Below are 20,773 nucleotides of genomic sequence, written 5' to 3' on the forward strand. Positions count from 1 at the left end.
CTTTCTGTATACCTAGGTAAAGTCCTCATCAAAACTCAGCATAGTTGCTCCCTGACCTCAGCCTTCATCCTCCACAACTATGGGAAAGGCATTTCTGTTGTTTGCATACCTGATCTATAGTATTTTGTTATACCACATTTTTTATTATTTTATTTTTGAGATTATAATTACATTACCCCCATTCCTCCCTCTATACTCTCCTTGCTCTTTTTCAAATTCCTGATCTCTTTTTTCATTAATTGTCATTATATAAATATATGTCTATGTATTCCTGAATGTAACCTTAGTTTCTATAATATTATTTGTATGTATTTGTTTCAGGGCTGATCATTTGCTATTGGTGTGCTCTTCTGTGGGGAAGATTATTTGTCCCACTTAACATTCCTTAGTTGCCTGTAGTTCTTTTTATAGCATTGGGGCTTTATAGTCTTCCCCTATATCTACTGTTGCAGCCTTTCTGCAGAAGAGGGAATGGAGGGTCAGGGAGTTTGCTGTGAGACCATGTCTACTAGTGATGTAAGAAGCTACATCCATAAAGTCTCACCAACATGACTGCCTGAAAGTGGGCTGGAAAATGACAATTTTAGCAAGTGACAACAGTAGACATGTACTTAGATTTAATTGTTAATTGGACATAATCTAGACACAGAAGAGGAATCTCAATTAGGAATTATCTAGATCACATTAGCCTGCAGGCATGTCTGAGGAGTTTGTCTTGATTATGTTCATTGATGTAGAGAGAGCCAGCCTAAAAGTTGGTGGCACCCCTCCTTGGATTTGACTCTAAGGCTGTACAAAAACAACCAAAGTGAGCTGAGCATATGCATGCCTGCTTTCATTCTCATTCTGTTCTTGACCACAAATGTGACTGTCAAGTTTTTGACACTGACTCCCTCACAATGACAAAGTTAAGGACCTGGTGCAAACTGAAACTATGGAGCATTTCATGGTATGAATGCTTTACCCAACACAGGTGTTGAAATTAAATTGCCTCTGTGAATACTTCAGGAGTGGGACCATTTTAATATTTTGATTACATTGTTTTCCTTTGTGTGTACTTATGTGTAGGAATGGATACATGTGTGAAAGCAGAGGACAACTTGTAGGAGTCAATTCTTACCTTCTATCATGTGGGTCCCAAAGGATTAAATTCAGGTTCTCAGTGTGTCTGCAAGAACCTTTATCTGCTGAGCCATCTCTCTGGCCAAGGAGTGGGAATTTTAAAAAGTGATTCTATCATGGAGGGCCTGCCTTTGTGATGGATTAATAATGTTATCTTGAGTAGGTTGGTCCTTGCAAAAAAAGGCTATAAGGGATGATGAAGCAGGAGCTCCCTTGTCAGACTCTGGTGTGGTATTCTTAGACTTCCTACCCTCCATGATAACAAGAAATCAATTTCTTTCTTTTATAAATCATTCAGTCCACAATGTCCTGCTATAGATTCAGAAGACAGGCTGAAACAGGCCTCTGGTTCAAAAGAAAAAGGTGCTAGTTAGAGTACTAAATATTTAAGCTTTTTTTCATGTGTGAATATTTTGTCACGTGTGCTCTACCATCCCATTAGACTTCTCACGTAGGACACAAGTTTAGAGACAACGTTAAGAACTTACAGACAGTGAGGGCAAAACATTAAGTGAGTACAGAATATTTCAAGCCTGGCCATGACTGCTATCCATGCCTTCACAACACCAGCTCTTTGCACTCATGGCTTCCAACTAAAGTAGAAGTTGATGAGGGTTGCAAAGAAAGCTGTGGAAAAGGTGAGCCACAAAAGCCAACTCCAGGTTGGATACATCTCCATTTAAACAGGTGCTCTGAATCTCCTTGAAGACAACCCAGGAGGTTCTTGAGGCCCAGTTGGTATCTGGGTATTATGTTCACAGATTGGACTGGAGACAATAATGAGACATTATTCTACATTCATTATTTGTTAACTCAATGCTCTCAACCAAATGAAACTGTATAGGATATAAAACAGGAGGAAAGAGCATATGTATGGAAAAAGACTTTACCATGTAGACTGGAAGTTCCCTCTTCCACCCATTGGTTTGGCAATCCTATGAATAAACAAAGAGTCTGACACTTTTAAAAAGCCAAGGCAATATTAAGAAAGGATAAAAACATGAGTGCAAGTTATTCCAAACTGATGCTTTCTTTTGAACTTTACCAAAGCTCCTTCCAGTTAGGAAAAGGTTTGTTTCTCTGCTTTCCCTGTACTGTTTGTGCACTGGAACTCGGCATGTGCAACCCTTAGAGGTGATTTTATTATTAGTAATTTGCCTGCTTTCTAGGCCTTCTGCAATACTGGTTAAGAATATTTAGTGGAATAACTTACTACAGAAACTTCCATCTGTCCTCATGCTCTGCCATTTGTCATTGAAATGTGTGCCCCATTACTGGGAGACCATGCATTCATTATCTCTAGCAGCTTCATAAGCAATTCCTGGTGTCTGTTTGTTGATATTTTGTTCCCCTGAAAATGTTTCCCTTGCTGTTTTTTCACTTCCTTTAGGAGGAGAAAAATGCAAAAATAGATGCTAAAAAAAAAAGAAAGAAGAAAATGAATGGTATCTTTCAAAATGTGCTCTACGAGTACATATGGTCATGGAATCTAGGTCCTTACATCCTTTTATAAATTAAAAGAATGTCAGCGCAACATGAATCCCACAAATGCTTCTCCAAGGAGAACTCCATTAAAGATCCTGCCTTTTGAAAGATCTTTTAATCCCAGCTGTGACATTTGTGACTCCACTAATTATGAAGTACAATTAAAGAATGATTAAGAAATTTTCCCTTCTTACTCAGAACTTAGAACGGGTTCTTTGTGAACCATTAAATCACCTTTGCAGTCATTTCCAATCTAGCTTTCCTCCTTTTGACATATCCCAAAATAGCCTTTTTAATTCTGCCCAGAGATGTTCTTTCTCTTTATTTGATCCAGCTCTGGCTCCGGCTTTACTGGCTGCTGTTGAGTGAGATGCCCTTTCAGACCATCTGAAGTCATAAGGCCACTCTTGATGCTGCCAACTCAGATCTCTGTTCGTCCTCTATGAATCTTCATCATAGGACCTAGGGGCCTAGCGTCTGTGTCTCAGCCAATAACATGAATAAAGGCTTTTTGGTTTTATTTATTTGTTCTTTTCTCCTAATATCCTTGACATACTCACAAACAAAACAAAACATCCCATTTGCTCTTCCCTGAACTTCTAAGATTCTAAGAATTGTGATGGAATTGAGATGTGTGGGTTAGTAGGAAAAAAATCAGATATTAAGAGCATAGATATAATGAAAGTCACGTATAAGGATTCCAAGGGGAAAGCCAGGAGGGGCACTAGAAGATACTGTGATGCCTCCTTTGGTTCTGATATTGAGGGGTTGTCCTAAGTAACTGTCAACAACCTCTAAATGACCAACCTGATGCCATGGCATGTGGCTGCTGTGGCTTCAGGAAAGGTACACTGTGGTGGGGTGGCACAGTCCCTGGCTCTGCAACCAGGCTGCCCAGCTGAGCATCACAGCAGAAACAAGCTGTGTAGTGCTATTGTGCTCTCTGTGATCCAAAGTCCCCACCAGAGCACTATGAGCCACTTCCTGTCAGAAATTCATCATTTATAAATTGTAAACTCAGCCACATTTTAAAAATACAAACTGCAATATATTTTATCACTTGAAGGTACTTTGTAGTCTCTATTATTTTCATCAATTATCTACATTTTCTTAGTGAAAATAAAAACAGGGGCCGGTAAGTGGTGGCTCATGCCTTTAATCCCAGCACTTGGGAGGCAGAAGCAGGCAGGTGGATCTCTGTGAGTTCAAGACCAGCCTCGTCTACAAGAGCAAGTTCCAGGACAGGTTTCAAAACTACACAGGGAAACCCTGTATAGAAAATCAAACAAAAAAAAAAGAAATAAAAAAGAAAAAGGAAAATAAGGAGATTAAGTGATTTGCTGAATGTCACAGAGGCCATTCTGTTCCTCAGCCCCTCAGTGAACTTCCTAGGTTAAGGAGAGTCCCAGGGCATCTCCACTCTAATGATCTGCATTTAATCAGGCACCACAGCAGCTGTCACTCTGCTAAAATTATAGGCCTGGGAACTCTACAGAAGCCACCTAAATCCTAAACCCTTGCCTTTCTTAATTCAGACTCCTAGACCTCCTTGTTCAATGGCTGATGATGTCCTGATCTGTTTTAGAGCCTGTCAAATATGTAAGACTAGTAAGAAATGCTTGCCCTTGGTGGCTGAGCATGTGCCCTCATGCAACTATTCCATCCCACTGTTAGCAGAAAATTAATTAGTTAGTTAGTTAGTTAAAACAAAGGCAAAAACACAAAAACAAAAACAGGCTCCTGTCACCAGTCCTGACAGAGGCTAACGTCATACTCTGGGAATGCAGGACCTTTGAGGAGAGGCTGGGCTCTCAAGGACTGAAACAAATTTTCAGAATAATTGAATTAATTTACTCGCCAAAAGGAAGAATGTGAAGCCAAACAACAGTAAAACACAAACTGAAAGGATCAGAGGTGTTTAGAAGAGCCTGGGAGAGGTGACTGCCTGTAAGTCACATGCTGAAAGTGCCATATAAACACAGGGACAGTAGATGGTGTGTGAGGGAAATGAATCAGTGGTTTTAGATTAGGGAATGGGAGTTTATTGTGATCCTCAGTTTAGTTTTGTTGATTTTGAAACATCACTGTAATGCCCTCTTCCTCCTAAGAGGAACCTAAGAGAGTTCCAGTGAGTCTTCTGGATGATTCTAAGACTTGAGAGACCTTGTTCTATCCAGACCAGTGGTTCTCAACTTTCCTAATGTTGCAATCAACCCTTTAATGCAGTTCCTCATGTTATGGTGAACCCCAATCATAATTTTTTCCTTGCTGTAATTTTGCTACTGTTATGAATAGTAATGTAAATATCTGTTTTCCAATACTCTTAGGTGACCCCTGCGGAAAGGTCATTCAGAGGGGTCTGACTTAAAGTTTGAGAATCACTGTTTTAGACAATAGCAACAGCTCTTCTCTATGAATATCTGTGTGGAGTCCATGGTGAAGACTTTCTGATCCTTGCCTAACATTTTATGCCACCCTAAAGAAAGGCACTGGGGTGTTTCCATGGAAAAGCAGCTTTGATGAAGACAGCACAAAGCAAGAAGCTAACCTGGGCTTGCCCTTGTTAGTAATTTTCTGGAACCATATGCATGTCTTCAGGATTCAAGATTTTTGAGTCTGACTGCCTACTGATATACAGTTTATCATCATTGTGATCATTTCTCTTTAGACAACCTTCTGCAAACTAGTTCTTGCATAGATACATGACAATGGTGTTTATTTGAAGAACTGTGCTTAAAATTATCCTGAAGCCATACTGTATTGGAAAAGACAAGGTAGGCTTATGTCAAGGAGTTACCAACAGACAGAGAATATTTGGAGTTAAGGGCATACACAAATTCAGGAGCCAGGCACTTGGGTTCAAACCCTACTTCTGTCACATATGACTTGTGTGTTAGATTATTTAACTTAGATATTTCTCATTTGTAGAAGGGTGATACCATTGGCAGCCTACTACACAGGTTTGGTGAACAGATTATTAAATGAATGGGCTTACTTAAAGCTCTTGGAATTGTGTCTAATATATACTAAGTTGTCAGTATTAGCAATCCTCATTACTGTAGTAGGCATTGTTAATTATCTTGGGTCTTGTATCTCAATAAAAATTGGTGATTTCATTTTGATATCAAAGTCTATTGCCACCCTACATTTTTGTAGAATAAAATATTGTAAATCTCATTTTGAGTGTTTGACACTCATTGCATCAAGTAATGTGGATTCTTTAATTCAGACAAAAATCACAAAGGGTTGGCAGTATTGTTAATAGTTACATATTGGTGACTTAAAGATTTGGGAAAGATAATAAAAGCCATCAGGGAAACTCAATTTCTGTTTTATGGCTCCCAAGCTGCATTTGTCACTCCATCTTCTCATTTGAATCCCCTTAGCACACTGTGTCATATACCCTGTAACCTGTCTTCACACTATGCATTAGTTACTTTTCTCCTTGCTGCATCCCAACAACTGACAAAAGCAACTTAAGGAAGGAGGTTGTTCACTGTAGCTTACCATTTTGGAGGATGCTTTCCAAATGAATGGGAGGGTATTGCAAGAAAAACAGGAGGCTGCTAGTCACAATGACTCCACAGTTAGGAGCCTGTGAGAGACAAGTGATGGCTGGTACTGTATTCTCCATTCTAGTCTTCCCAGGACCCCAGGCCACATGGATGGTGTCTCCTGAGTTTAGGGTGGTTTTTTCCACATCAATTATTTTAATATAGATGACTCCTCATAGACATGCACTGACATTTGTTTCCATGGTAATTCTAAATCACATCAAGTTTACAATAAAAGTTAATCATCATATTCGAATTCCAAAATTTTATATTTTATGCCAGTAATACTAAATTCCTTGTGGCTCCCTGTGTCCACTGAGATCTTCTGTGCCCTGTGACATTTTATACATCATTCTCCTAATGTCCAATGCTCTTTCTTTCTACATTGAGAATCAATACAGTTGCTACTATTCTGGGGATGGAGGGATGGTTCAGTGGTTAAGAGTACCTGCTGTTCTTGACAAATACCTGGGTTCAGTTCCCAGCACCCACATAGTGATTCACAATTGTTTGTAACTCCTGTTCTAGGGAATCACTGTAATCTGGACTCCATGTGTACAACATGTACATAATACATATACATACATGCAGGTAAACAACCATTCACATAAATTAAATAAATAAATCTTTGCCAGAAAGAAAGAAAGGAACAAAGAAAGAATGAAAGAAAGAATGAATGAATGAATGAAAGATCAAGTGATCTCTTATTTCTGTTTATATCTTACCTTTTAGGCATTTAGATGATCTGTATCTGTGTACTGAAAATCTGCAGCTGAGTGGTTCTTTTTTTCTAATTCTAAATGGCTGTATTTCCCACTAACATAGATAACTTTGATTTCTTGTCCTTGTCTCTCTGGTTACAGAATGTAACAACTCATAAATTAGTAACAATAAGCAAATTGATGAATACAAATTCTGATCATTCTCTTCAGCAGCATCCTCGGGATCTGATCACAGCAACACACAGTAGCTAGAGCCCCATAGATTAATGGTTATGAATGGACTAATGCTATCAGCAATGGGATGTCCACTGTACTTAGCCTTCAGTAATTTGGATCTAAACAGCCACATGGGGCTGACAGTTAATTGTACAGGGCAGAGTGGTAGTGTTCTTTCTGGGGTTCCTCTAGAATGTGCTTCGCCAATTTTCTTTCCGGTTACATACCATCTCTTAAGAAGATCCATATCAGAGAGTGGGTCATGATGGATATGACCAGGAGATCACAATGCATTCCCATTAGGACAGTGGTCCTTCGGAAAGGAGATCCATGTTCTTGAGCCCCACCCATATAACCACTCTAGAGATTGTTTATGATAGGGATAACAGTCTTATGTTAGCAAACTTAGTGAGATGTCTGTGTTGAGGCACTTTCAGCTTCTCCATCAAGCTAGCAAGTGGAAAATACTATTGGACACCCCTCATTGGTATTCGCCCCCAGAATTCTACAGATATAGAATTATAGATGATAGAGATGTATGTAAATTTTCAGTTTGTCTTGCTAGCCTATGTTTTGCTCATATTCCATCTACTCCCTATTCCATGTGATTTCCTTAAGCCTCAAAGGTTTTATTTCCCTTGTACATCTAACTGTATCACTTAACATAAAGCACAGGGACAATAAATGTTCAATAAGTGAACAAACACACAAATCAAGGTATAAGCCAACAATGCCTGCAACAGCCTACTCTTCCTTCACAAGAATGGATGTGTAAGAGTAATGCAACCTGCATCCATGCCCCCCAGTGAGGAGGCAGTTGCACAAGAACAAAGTCATATGATTAGTAGGCCATTACAAGAAGTACAGATATCCACCATGGGCTCATCGGTGCTGGTAGACAAGGTACTTTCAGTGAAGCAGACATCACCTTCTTGCAACTCATTTAAGGATGTTTAGATTTCATGAATGGAAAGAAACAAGATGTTTTAACAAAAGTTTTGTTTCCACAATCTCAGTGTTGGGTGGTGAGCTCTTTCAGCCTCCCTAGCTTCTGTACTAACTTCACCTATAACTGTGCAAACCTGTTGTTCTACAGCATCTATATATAAAGGATCCCTGAGGAAAAGTGTAAAAAGCACAATCACTACACATCCCCAGCCTACACACATCCTGGATTGGCAAAAGCAAGGAAATAACATGGAATGTTAATGAGAGCTCATGTCTGTTCAATCTAATTCACATCATTAAAAATTGGTCAATATCTACCTTGTGGGGAGAAATACAAATTAGTAGGAAATATTATCTTTATATAATTCAAAAGTATGCACCAGTAAGATGCATAAACTAACAACTTGTGACAAAGTGTGATGAATTTAATTATAGAGGTAAGTATGGCCCACTGATGGCTCAAGGAAGAGTTGAGTATGTCTTGGAAAACATATGCAAATTCATCTTACATGGGTTGGAGATGGTGGAAAAGGGGAAAGAAGACCACTACACACATACACTCCCACAGTTAAAAAGCCCAGAGGAAAGCACAAGGTCTGAGAAGAAATCCACTAAATAGGAAGGCCACCTAGGAAGGGTGCTGTAGCAAATTCTGGCTTAGAAATTTAAGGCCTTAATTAGAATTGTGGCCATGAAAAACAAAAGCAACATTTTTACCATTTCCAAGAAGTGACTCCCAGCTTCTGTCTAGTTACTGTTCCACTGCTGAGAAGAGACACCATGATCCCATCAGGGGCAGCTTAGGTAAGAAAGCACTGAACTTGGGGCTTGCTTAAAGTTTCAGATGGTTATGCTGTGGTAATCATTGTGGAAGATATGACAGCAGGCAGGAAGGCATGGTGCTGGAGCTAGAGCTGAGAGCTCATGTCTTATGTTTACCATGGAGGAAGAAAGAGAGTGAGCCTGAGCCTGGGGTAGGCTTTTGAGACCACCACCAGGATCACAACTCCTCCAACAAGGTCATGCCTTCTAATCCTTCCTAAATAGTTCAACCAACTAGAAACCCAACATTCAAGTGTATAAGACTATGGAGTCTATCCTCCTTCAAACCCCATAGCACCCTTTGTGCCCCATAACTCTTGAGAAAGGAAATACACTTCCACCAATAACAGTGACAGTTCACGAAAGAAGCACTTCTTCAGGAGAACATGGACAATCTCCCCCAGACGATGCTAGTAGGAAACACTATCCAGTGTGAGTGATCCCTATTCTGAAGACCTAGAATGGGGGAGGGATTGAAGGTGGAGTGCAAATTTTAGCATTGTACTTCCCGAGAACCTTTAATGATCTAGACAGTCACAGTCAGCTTGTTGTTCGAAACAAGTTTGTTGGGTGTGCATGCATGTTCCTCTTCCCCAGGAAGGACCAAAATATCAGCTAGATCCCGAGCTTTTTCCAACTTTGGTTATGACATGTGACTACTCCAAATTTCAGTCCAGGACAGTCTAATCAGAAATCAGAGACCCTTTATTGAACACGGTGGCCTAGGGAAACTCAATCAATCCAGAGGCATATCATTAAAATAATAAAAATGAAATTGCTGAAGATGATGATTTGGATAAAGATGGCAAACCAGTACTCTGATCGGCTACCTTCTAGTGAGGCTTCCCCAATATCTTAAAGGAATGATGAAGTCCCTCAGCTACTTTCTAAAATGCTATGAAAAGGAAATGAGTGAATCATGTGCTCTCGCTTTCAATGCCATGTATTTATGAAGCTAGTATAAGACAGGCACCACACTCCATGATCTGGATGAAAAGGTATTTTATAGACATTGCTCTTACTCTCTAGAAATTTGTATTTTGTGGGAGTTGAAAAGTGAAACAAAGTTCCAAGAAAGTGTGTTAAGTGGTCATGATGAGACACATACAAGGCATCGCGAGAAGGTCTTAGCAGCACTGAAGAAGCCGCAGCTGTTTGGGCAAGCGTATGTGGAAAATCTGTGGGGACAAGGGATGTTCTAGCAAAAGAAAAAAACAAAACATGATGAAAAAAATGCTCTAGAAGTATAGGAGCCCCTCTGACCAGGGCCAAAAGGGACAGAATGGTTGTGAAAAACTGGACAGCTTTCTAAGAGGCAAGCATTGCATCTCACATTGTTAGGAGGAGGAAGGTACCTTGGGGGAGGAGGGAGAGGTGCCATGAGCTTGGTGTTACCAACTAAAATTTTGAGAAGAAGTTGTAAAGGACTTTATTTGGAGGATCATGGTCAAGGGAACATAGTCAGAGCATGTTACAGAACACTGCCTTGGAAGAGTCAGGACCATATCTTCAGTCACCTGTATACATATACATCCACAGACCACATACACACCTCCTATTCTACTACCTTTAAGGTTGAAGTAGTTTCAGAGATCAAGTGTGAAGAGTAGTAGCTATATTTTGACTCAGTACTCACTAGCATGGAGAGTCCAGAGTTGGGCTGTATACTTACCTACCTGTAAAGTGAGTCAATGCCTAGGGTCTTCTTTACAGTAACATGAATATTCCTTGATGCCAGACAGTTCTTGCCTCCTTGGTTTTTGCTTTTTATGATGCCTGAGCTTGCTCTTCTTTTGACTAGAGTAATCCCCTTAACTGACTGGAGGCCTCCTGCAAACTGCTATCCTGCTAGCATTTTATTGTCGTCTTTTGGCCCCATTCCATGGTTCTCTCAATCATTCTTTAGAGCAAAAGATATCATCTAGAGGGGCCTGCCACTTGCATAAATGAGTTATGAGTTCTCACAGTTTCAAGTGGATTACCAAACGCCTTCCAAGCAGAAGCAGCATCTGCTAGCTCCAAAGTGTGAAGAGGACATTATGCATATGTATGCAGAGACGCATGCCCTGTAGCAATGGACTCAGAAGTGCGGCTCACTCACAGCCTGTGCAAGGAGCCCTGAAAGCTGCTCTTTGAACAGAAAGTAGTTTGACATTCATTCCTTCCTCTCTTCTCTTTACAGTCCTCAATTTCCTGTCCCATGACTTCATGGGGAGAATTAGAGAAAGGTTGGAGTAACTGCACATGTTACCAACATGCTGCACACAACATTTCACATCTGTAGGCAAATGGCCCTCATCAACTGTTAGAGAAACTGAGGAAAGAAAACAGCCTATATGTGAACAAGGATGGCAACAAAATCAGGCAGCAAGATCGCTGTGGGATCTGAACTGTCCTGATGATGAATATGATTGGTGTGTGTATATGTTATTTTCACATATTACATGTAAATATCATTTAGCCCTGAAACTAGGAAAATCTTTCTATTTGTAACCACATGGAGGAACTTTAATACATATCAAGTGAAATGAGTTCAAAATGGTAAAATACTGCATGATTGCACTTATATAAGCAATCTAAATATTTCAAACAGCCACAGAAGGCAGGATGGTGGTTATTGGGTCTGGAAGACAGAAGAAAGGGCAGTGTTAACCAGGGGGAAGAAATTCTGGACCTTATATACAATATGGGCAAAGTAGATAATAATTGCGTATTATATGCTTGGCGTTTGCTGAAAGAGATCTCAAATTCGCAAGTGCATAAGAAGGTAATTCTTTGTGAGTAGAGGTATGTATTGGTTGTCATCTCTCTGCTAACTGTTCACTATGTACCATTGCCTCTCCATATACATGGGTCCTAAGCTCAACCAATTGCAAATATGTGAAAAAAATGCTTCTCTACAAAACAAGTAAACTATTGTTTTGCTCCCTAAACACTATATTTGAATGAATGTTTATACAACACTCACATAGTTTTATTTACTATAAGTAACATATAATATATGGGAGGTTATAAACATGTAGGTTATGCTCACATCTAAGGGAGCTGTGATCCACAGAGTTATGGATCTGTAGGTACTGCTGGGATCAATCTACAGTAGACACTGAGGAACAACTACCTATCTGTATCAGGGATCATGGGCCTGTCCCTTGAGGGGTCTGTGCCCCTCATTTCCTCCCAGCATATACTCCCAGATTCCCATAAGACAGCACTCTACAGGAAAGCAAGGGTGTGTCTGTTGTACTTGCCAAGTGTTGAACTTTAGACAACTAAATGAGGATATGTGATGAATTTAAAATATTAATGTCTGAGTCCAGGGAAGGATCCAGAAGATATCCTAGCAATATTTTGATAATAGAAATGTCCCTGAAACACATCCGAAGGTACCCCAGAGCATTTTCATAAACAAAGAGTATATTTTAAGCTTGCATATAGCTTTTCCTCATGTGTTGTACAGCTGTGAGTGTGGGAGCGCAATCCTCCTGGGACCTGGGCATATGTTCTCTTCCTGAGAAAATCTGGGCAAGAACCCCAAAGGACACATTGTAGTCCTCTCTCAGCCAAGGAAGGAAAAATCCTGCCAGGAACACTCCTTGGTCAGTGAGCAAGTGTGCGCTGGGAATAGAGCTGGGAAAACTTACTGTGAGTTAGAATGAAGCATGCATTGACAAATGAGTTGAAATTCTGGGTTCGACTATTGATCTTGAAATAACTATAGTGTCATAGCTTTCTGGACTTCGTTTCCTTCCCCATAACCTTAGCCAAAAGCACATGTCAAGGTACAGATACTGTCCAGTTCCACAGCCCCATTTTCGCAGAATTTCCTAGGATGCTGGAGCGGAAAAATACTCGAAATTTCTTAGATTAGTGTTCCTATTTTATAAAGGAGAAAATGGGGTACAGATGTAAAGTGATATCATTTATCTAAGGCTGCAAAATTAGTTACAAGCAGAAACAAGATTGCAGCCAGTTCCTTGAGGTCATCAGCCAAAGAAGAAGAGTCCACTTAAAAGTCTGATGAGAAGTTGAGTCTTTTAGTGTGGGTGATAAGATGGAAGGCAAATGTGTCATACAAATAAACACATGGCCTACACAAACTCTCTAAAGAGAAGATTCAACCCCCTTATGCAAATCATCGTTACCCAATGATTTGGGCCAAGTAATGTCAGCATGTTTATGTGGTAGACTATATGTGTCTGGCTTTCTGACTTTAATAATATCATTTATTCAAAATACAATGGAAACAAGTATGAGGTGATCCCCATCATCCACACAAATCTTACCTATTTGTTGATGATGGTTTCTGATTCTTCAAAGCCAGTTGCCTTTTAAATACAACCCACAACTGTTGCCCCTCTAACAAACACAACAAGGCACCAGCTAACACAGAAAGGGGCCTTCTTACTAAATAGATCTCAACATGGCCTCTACTATTGAGTCTTGAGCTAGCTCTTTGGGTGAGGTGCAATATGATGCCCTTATCTTGGAACCACCCCAGATCCTTGATTCTTATTAAGAATCTTTAGGAAGGAAAGCTTCAAAAAAACCTACATTTTTTTACAAACTCTGCCAAGCTCACCAATGAAAACTACCATACTTAATAATGGCCCAATCTTTTGTATAAAAAATAAAATATCAAATATATTGTTCACAAAAAAATCAGCAGATGTTAGATATAAAACTGTCTTCTCTTCCCATCAGAAAGCTAACATGCAGTCATATGCTTCCAAAACAGTCTGTATCAGGTGGGCTACACGTGACATGTTCTAACTTTAAAGTATCTTGGAATTTGTATGTATGTATGTATGTATGCATGCATGCATCATGCATGTATGTATGTATGTACATATATCATCTGTGTCAAATAAGGGAACAGGTATCTGTCACCTCAGAACAAACAACTAGATAACTCTAATGCATAGGAATCCAGTCCTGTGTACCTTCCAATCAGGTAATGACTTGGAACTTCAGAGTGAAACAGAGATCCCAGAGTCTCTCAATGAATGGTGTGGGGGGAGGTGCATAGGTCTATGTGGAATGTCTTTCTCTATTGCTCTCCATATTATTTCTGCAACAAGGTCTTCTTGCTGGAGATAGTCCTAGTCCTCACAGATTGTCTAGGATTGGTAAGTCTGTCTCTGTCCCTTTCTCCAGCACCATGATATAGACATGTATCCTGCCTACATTTTCTGTGGGAACTGGGCATCAAACACATGTCCTCATGCTTCTGTGGAAGGCACCTTATCCAGTGAGCCATTTCTCCAAACTTAGAGACATCCTTTTCTTTTTTTTAATCTAAGGCATCTCTGGTCTTTTAAGTATTTTTCAAGAATGATTAAACATTAATTAAATTACTTCTCACCATCCTATTTCAAGTTTTGCACTTTCAGCTTTCAGATTTGCTCATATATTCATCTTCCTTTGATTTTTATGTGTCCTATTGTGGGTATATATTTTGTCTATCCTACTAGTGTGGTCAAACAAAGGCAGTTCACCTCAGCCTCTGAAGTTTCATCCCAAGGGAAGAGATAGAACTTGGAGGCTGCTGTTTAGTTTGGCTGTTGAATGTATTTGGGACCTTATACCTCTTACGCACTATTAAGCAAAAGCCTGTTTGTCCTCATTAAAATTAAATTAGCCAACATTTTCTCCATAGAAATTATGCCTCTATTTATTAAAGCTAATTATGCCGTGTGCCATTTTTCTTTTCCGTTTGTATTCATGAGTGCCTGGTCTCAATGGGAACATCTAGGTGAAGATCGATAATCGGTCTCTTATTAGAGCAGGGGGAAGTATCCATTGGTACACTGTATTCAGCTGTGTGTTAGAAGGCTTATTATTAAAGCCGCAGCAGGCATTCATAGCCCATACTTGCTGGCAGTGCTGGACACAGAGGATTAAATAATCAGCCATCAGGCTCTGTCTCATAAATGTTTTCCTTTGACTTTTGGCAGGATCTCCAACCTGAGCAGATGCCAGTTGACATGGGAACTCTGAAGAGAGCAATTTAAGGCTTTTCACATTTGCTTGCTGTGGTAAGATTGAAAGATATAACTACAAAAGGCAGAAAATGTTACCAAGTTTTGGCTTTTTATATACATGCAAAATGAAATTGTTTAGGTAAATGTGTTTCTGTCATCACCTTTCCTGCTAATTATCTCAGCAAAACCAAAGAAAACATAACAGAAATCCATAATTAATCCTTAAATCTCGAACATAGCATTTTCGGACAGGATAAAATAGAGAAACTAAGCAGTACCTATATTTCCTTATGATGTACAATTGGACCAAGAAAAGGACACGGTTTTCCCATCTGAGGATGGTGAGTGGTTTCTACTGAAGTGAGATGTTTATTGTCAGAACACAAAGTCTGTGTCAGTGGAGGAAGAAAGGAAGTGGCTGTTCTGTAGGGGGCAGTCACAGCCTTAGCATGAGCCTTGAGATTGGGTGGTGAGAGAATAAAATCTGTGGTTAATTAAGTGATTACATAATAAAAAGAAGGTCTGGCGCTGGTGACATGGCCTCCACACTGGACACTTTCTGCCAAAAGAGGTACATCTGTGTACCATGATTTCAAAACAAAGTTATAATGTTGAAGATACCAGCAGATGAGTTCCAATCATGTTATTGAAAAATGGTTTTAAAAATAGAAGCCTTTCACCCCTATGTGTGTATGTTTACATGTATGTGCACACACATACACATATGCACTCTTAGATCTGATGCCAAGGAATAAATGCTGAAAGCATCAGCAAGTAAATGTTTACATCTTTCATAGCAAGAATCACAGTATCTGTATACATTCTAATATAAAGTAGGCATCGCACCAGGGAGTACTCAACCCACTTCAAGTACCATCACATCCTCCTAGACATTAGTGAACTCGTGGGAATTAGAGTTGTTGAAGTTAGTAGGTTAAATTCAGAAATAATACCCATTTCTTATCGACTTCAAGCTGAGACTGATCTCCACAGTGTGATGCTATCCTCAGCACATCTGGTTCTCTGAGAAATACCGCCTTACAGTACTTCATGTATTCCTCTGGGTCCATGCAGCCTAGTAGCATGTCCATGGTATGTTGGCCACACAGTGACTTTATGCCATCTCATTGGGCATTCTTCTATAGCAGACACAGCTTTGTATCAGTGAATTTGATTCATGTGTAGCTTTTAAATATGTTTCTCTCAGATTGCATGTTCACTTATATTACTTCATGAACTTTGGCTTTAGTGCTTATCTTCTTAAGAACTGCTTGTGAACAGTGAAAGAATGACGCTGATTGTACTGGAAGCTAGGAGATGCATTATTTAAACTGATACCAGAACTGGCACTACAGTGTCCCAAACCTTATCTATTGTTTACATTTATTTGTTCATTTTTGTCTCTGTGTGTTTATGTGTATGGGCCTTTATGAGATAGGGTAGTGAACAACTTATTGGAGCTAGATTTTCCCATCCATCATATAGGTTCCAGTGATAGAATTCAGGGGGATCAGGTTTCATGGCAAGTGTCTTTACCCCCTATGCTATCATGCCTGCTTCCATTACATTGTCTTATATCTGAATGTCATGGTGCTCTTGAAAATTAAAAAAAATTGCTTTTCATATTTCATGTAATGACTTAGCAGAGTTTCCTAGGAGGTACCACCAAACTCTTGTTTTTTTTTCCATTCATGTATCAGGGTTTCCTTATCTAGATATAGAATCTAAGTAAACACCTAATTGGAGAATCATTAAACTACAGGTACTATTTAATATATTCATGAACGTATCTACCACAAAAATACCTCAATGGTAAATGTAAAGTCTATGGTAAATTTTCCCAGCTTCTAACTGAACATACATTCACTTGACATAGATGGACTTTGGATCTGGTTGATTTCAGTGCACACTGTCTTTTGTTCATATGTTCTTTATAATAAGGTTTTAATAAAACACACATATATACAAGCAAGCAATATCTCAGATACCAGAAGAGGCAGAAGTTAAGCTGAACAGCTTCTAGGATCTGAAGGGACAAGAAAGGGCAGTCAGTAGAATGAAGGAGGGTGAGCAGGAGCCAAAGAGCATGAGTGAGAATATTGCTAGCCTCAATGAAATACTAAACATCTGTAAAAATGATTTATAACTGCCTTGAGAAGTCACCTGAGCTCTGAGCTCTGTTGTTTTATTGTTGTTGTTTGTTTGAGTTTGGCTTGGTTTTGTTTTTAACAAGAAAGAGAAGCTATCAGAGATGCACCAAATATACTGCAACCAGACATCGGGAAGTTTTCCTGAATGTAGCCTAGAGCTTCTGCCTTTCTAGAGAACCAAGGACAGCACCTTCCTGTTCCCTATCTGTGATATGAGTCCACTGCGGATAAGGCCTACTTGCTTGACAAAGACTGTCTTCATGCTACTGGCAGGGAGGAGGAACCTGGCCTTGGACTCCTCCAGCCTCCACCCAAATTCTGTAACCTTGTCTGTCTTAGCTGAAGAGATATTTTACTCCTTTGCTTCTAGATTTTCAATAATCCCTAAATATTGAGATTGAGATTTTAGTCTATAAAACTGTGTAATTGAACTCTAGCTGGCCTGGGTCTGGCAGGCTTTGCCCTTTTCCTCCATTCCCTCTGCCTTCCTAAAAACCATTAGATTACATCCCTAAAGCTAACCACCAAGGTCTGTTACTGTTCCCTTATTTGGCCACTTCCTCCTCAGGAGGCTGACTACCAAGGTCCACCTATCAAAGTATTGAAGTCTAGCAACCAAAAGTCCCCTTTGGCTGCCCTAATTAACATGCCCAGTCAAAATCAAACACCTCATCCTAACACGGTGTTTCCCCCTTTACCTTTATAAACTGCCATTTGTCTATGGGCCACATTTGTCTTCTCTCTATCCAGAGGCAGTCCTTTTCCCCATGGGGCAAACATCCCTTCCCCCTCTCCCTTGTTCCCTTCCCCTTTACCCTCATCCTCTATCTCCAGTCTTTGTCTCTTATTTCCTGCCCTTTGTCTGTCAGGGGTAAATAAATCCCTTTGGTCTTGGGGTCTCTTGTGCAGAATTCCAGTCCTTTCACTATGTTTACTATTCATTTTACTCTTTTGAAGAATTGCCTGGAGAAAAATAAACAAGTAACACTTTGAGGAGATTAAAGTTACCACACAGGACTGAGCCCTAGACACTTTGGTCCTCATTAGAGATACTTGGTGAGAGTAGGCTGTGGCAGATTGCATCTTCTTCAGGCTGGGGTGTGGCTTTGCACTGAACAAACACTTGCAGTTGCTCTGAGCTCAAACACTCTGGACTTCCTTCATTGAATTATGATAGCAACAAGAGCTAACTGTTATATCAGTCCTTGAATTATTTGTGAACTCTCCCTGGTGTTTAACACACTGAGTACAGTTTCCGTGTTCCAGAATGACAACTAAGAAAAGAACGTGGGAGACTTGGAGAGAAATGTTTACTGTGCAATCCCTGTCAGGAAATGGGGAGAAAGGGGTCTCCAGGGTTGAAGTTTGAGGAGACTCAGCCTTTCTCAGATTCACTTCTCTCTTAATTCCTTTCACATGTAGCCTATTTTACAAAACTAGTCTTTAATTGTTTTCTTGCTCCCCATCCTCCCCACCCCATCAGTTTCCTTTCCATCTCCTTCACAGCCCAGAAAGTACTCTGCCTGTTTACATTTGAGGGCTTTTTTTTTAAGCTATTGACCCACAGCCCTCTGCTTCCATAAATCCTGCTTCAAGTGTTTGCTCTGTAAGACAAACAACACCCCCACCAAGACCTGAGTTTACTCTCAGACTCCATTTCATTACAGATGCTGAAGATAATCAATATGAATTGGGGAGGGCTGGTGTCAGGTCAAAAATCACAATTTGCCTGAGCACACTATACTGTTTGTATCTACAAAGAATTGTTGATCATATATCCTTAAGCAATATAGCTGCAATTGTTAGAAAATGTACCGAAATGATAAACAGGAAATTTCAATAATTACACAAGCATGGAATATCTTCTAGACCACCTCGTTCATATACTAATGTCAGAAGCAATCAAGGTTTATGAATAATGGATGAAGTTAAGCACAAGTGGTCCAGATTTTAATCCAGTATGCTAGGAAAGAACGTTAACAAAACAGATATGGGTCAGAGAAACTGGCTGACACAGGAAATACCAACCAGTAATGTAATCCATCCCCATTTGTAGGGATAAAACTTGTACATGTTCCTGGGATCTCAGTTGTGAATATACTTACCTACGTGCATCACCATCTTCCATAATGGGGCCATCACTCCTAAAACACATGAAAGCTTCCCTTTTACTTTCATAACTCTTCAAACATACCTGCATTTATATGAGTTTCTTCTCAAAAAACAATTCCTTATCATCTCTTAAATTCTGGTCATAGTCATTCTACCCATCATAGCACCTGCTTTAAACTTCCTTTGGGTCACACAGCTCTAATCTATAGAAAAAAAACAGTGAGAATTATAAGAATAAAGTGTGAGGGAATGATGTCCTGAGGTACTGCACCCAAATTTCCATGAGACTGTAATTAACCCAATTAGCCAGAAAGATCAATGCCATAATTATCATCATCATGGTCAATCACACTACTGAGTCAATTTTCTTGGAATTTGACTGATCTGATACTTTTTATTTATAGTGTTTGCAGCTCAATGAACATTTTTTCTTTGCAATATTGGTTTTTCTCCTATCAAAGTCAAAGTAGAGGTGAGAGATAATTGGGGAGGGGTGGGAAGCTCTCTGGTACCCTCTAGTACCGTTCCTAAGAGCAGCAGCATGAATGAAGATAAGCTAGTAAAAATACCAGTTGCTCTCTAACACTTCAGCCATTTCCATTGATATGTCAAAGAGACTCCAGAACACAGTAAGATTTTCTCTACTGGTCACCCACAGCCACTCTGCAACTGATCAGATGGCTAAACAAGAACTAGGAAGCTGCCATGTTTTCAAAGACCCTGGCTATCACTGGGATTCTTTTTCAGATGTAATAAATCCACGGGTGAATTTCTTCTTCTTTTTTGCATGTGACAAAATGATATAAAAGCAAGGTGACCAATGGTAAATTCTTCAGATTGAGAGCCTCTAGTAAATAGCAATTTCTATCTGTTTTTTGTTTGTTTTTTGAAGACAGGGTTTCTCTGTATTGTTTTGGAGGCTGTCCTGGAACTCACTCTGTAGACCAAGCTGGCCTCGAACTCACAGAGATCTGCCTGCCTCTGCCTCCCGAGCGCTGGGATTAAAGGCGTGAGCCTCCAACACCCAGCGGCAATCTCTATCTGACTGAAGGATGTTACTGAATTAAGGGGAAGTGGGAGAAAGGCTTTTTATTAATTTCTCTTCAACCATCTGAAAAATTTCCAATTAAATCTCTAAAGGTACTTCATAAAAACATGTCACTGGAAAACATTTTCTATGAGCGTTATGTTATAATATTTGTTTGGAAATGCAATGGGCAAGGCAAGCTGAGAAATACACATTATTTAAGCATATTGTGATATACCTGAATGCCAACCAGAAAGACTTGCTTGGACCTATTGTAAGATGGTATGGATTTTTCTTTTAGACTCCACCTGTTTGTGTGTATATATGAAAGAGGGAGAGGACAATGGAGAATATATTTAAGAAAGTAATAAAAAGTACATGTTAAAAGTGAAACTTTGGGAGAGGTCAAAAAGGGTATAATATACCCAATGTGTAATTCTGCTAAGACAAACAGTAACTTTAGAGTTGTTCACAGGCTTGTTTTAATTTTTAGAGTTATTGTGTTGCTCAGTGAGCTATGTTGCACATTGTCAAGAAGTTACCAGGGAAACCAAGTCCATTAGAATCCCAATTTTACCAAAAGATGATCCTGCAGTAAAATGATGTTACTCCATATGAAAGGCATGTTTAACTA

At 39.6% G+C, this 20,773-nt stretch overlaps 1 protein-coding gene across 2 annotated transcripts in view; it reads left to right on the plus strand.

Annotated features, from left to right (window-relative positions):
* The window catches only part of Sema6d (semaphorin 6D), a 582,801-nt gene that overhangs the window by 194,753 nt on the left and 367,275 nt on the right, over window positions 1-20,773 (plus strand). For both annotated transcript variants that reach the window (XM_040746197.1, XM_040746198.1), the window contains one exon: window positions 14,824-14,904. The gene's annotated coding sequence lies outside the window, so the exon portion shown is untranslated. The remainder of the gene's footprint in view (window positions 1-14,823; window positions 14,905-20,773) is intronic.

Source organism: Mesocricetus auratus, unplaced genomic scaffold (genome assembly GCF_017639785.1).
Source record: "Mesocricetus auratus isolate SY011 unplaced genomic scaffold, BCM_Maur_2.0 Super-Scaffold_100004, whole genome shotgun sequence".
Lineage (NCBI taxonomy): Eukaryota > Metazoa > Chordata > Mammalia > Rodentia > Cricetidae > Mesocricetus > Mesocricetus auratus.